Below are 2,007 nucleotides of genomic sequence, written 5' to 3' on the forward strand. Positions count from 1 at the left end.
ATTATATGTCTGATAATATTTATAGAAAAAAAATAGAAAACGAAAAATTAATCAATTATGATCAAGAATTTTTTAAGATTAAGAATTTGAAAAAATTGAAAGAGTTTAAACATTTATAATTATTAACAATTATTACAATGTTTAAATGTAATGAAAAAGATGATGAGTTTAAAATAAAGAAGTGGAGAAAGATTAGTATGAGTTAATAAATATTGAAAATTTTTTTAATTTTTTGTAAATAAATAGAAAAAAATATATAGTTATATTGTATACATAAAACAAGAATAATAAAGAAATTTCTCTACTTTGTAAAAAAATTAGAAAAAGTAGAATTTAAGTTAATTGTATTTTTAATTGAATTTAACTTAATTGTAATTGTAAAAAATTATTCTAATTTAAAAAGAAAAAAAAATTTTTTAAATTGTATTTATAACATTTATGATTGTAGCATCGTCCATTTTGTAAAATGATATAAAATGGAAGGAAAATGAGTTTCAATCAATGAACATTAAGAATTAGATATTTCTTTAAAAAAAGGGGAAAGAGTTCGAGCGATACACTATGTGTATAATTTCAAAATTGCACCATAAAACACGCCTAATTATCACTAATTGTATAATATACTTTGCTCAAAATAATTAATTAAAAAAATTTTATATTTGTATATTTTATCTTAACTTTGATATTTATAAACTATAATAATTATTTTATCACAATTTGAATAAAGTATTTAATTTATTTTGAGCAGAATATTTGGCACTTTGCAAAACAGTCATGGCACTGATAAAAAATATATTTTATTGATGTGTTCATGTAATTATATAATTTTATTTTGTAATATTGTATCGTTAATTATTAATATTATTATCTAAAAATTTTTCATAAAGAAAAACTATAATATATATTTAAATAATTAAATATTTAATTATTTAATCCATAAAATTTTTTATTGAATCAACTTATAATATACATATATATTTTATTGAATATTAATAGAGAGAAATATTTAATTGAAAATCATGTTATTTATAACTGAATTTAATTATAATTATATTGTTATTATAGAATATTGTCGATTTTTTATTATTATTTTGAAAAATTAAATTTTCACAAAATATTTCTTTATTTTCTATTCGTTTATTAAAAATAAAATTCAAATATTTTTCATTATTATTTATAATATTTAGTTATAATTTTAAGTTAACAAAAAAAAATATATAATTTATAAATTAAGAAAAATATTCCTGAAAGATATCTTTAATAAAATGATAAATATATTTTTTTATATATAATATAATATAAATATACAATATACAAGTGATATATAATAAATATAAAAATTCCTAAAAATTATTGCAAATGTATGTTTTCGAGATATTAGATATTTCATCTAAACTATACTATTAAAAATTGGCACTACTTCACATCGAAAATCGACACCACATTCACATCGAAAATCGATGTCATGTGTCGATTATTCTTATTTCTTAACTGATGAACTTAAATAATAATGAATCCTTTTCTAAAATTTGCACACAAAAAAGTACGATTAAAACGTGCATAAAAGAAAGGTGAACAGCGATCATAAATTTCCCGATGACAGTCATACTTAAAATACTTAAAGTTTTCTCTGCATCGAAGAATATGTATCTTTTGAAACCGCCTCGACTTTTTAATCATTTTATCAACTATCAAACTGTCAAACTATTTAAAACGTGAGTAACAAGGATTTTGAATGATTTTTAACGATTTTTGTATATTTCATTAATTATTAGATATTTTATAAATGTTGAATGAAACTTATAATTAATTATGATCATAATAATTATTATATGGAGCGTGCGAAATTTATTGAAGCATTATCATCGTCGTCGATGGAATTGTTTTGTAGCGATAGAGTTATGAGGGGGTTGCAAAAGTTGGATAATAGGGTTGATGTTACGTAAAAGTTATATAGGATATATATGCTTATATATAAAACGCTATATATATATATATATATATATA

At 19.0% G+C, this 2,007-nt stretch overlaps 1 protein-coding gene across 4 annotated transcripts in view; it reads left to right on the forward strand.

Annotated features, from left to right (window-relative positions):
* Positions 1–2,007, forward strand: part of LOC102679523 (arginine kinase) — a 24,947-nt gene that overhangs the window by 19,773 nt on the left and 3,167 nt on the right. The window lies entirely within an intron of this gene.

Source organism: Apis dorsata, unplaced genomic scaffold (assembly GCF_000469605.1).
Source record: "Apis dorsata unplaced genomic scaffold, Apis dorsata 1.3 scaffold_52, whole genome shotgun sequence".
NCBI lineage: Eukaryota > Metazoa > Arthropoda > Insecta > Hymenoptera > Apidae > Apis > Apis dorsata.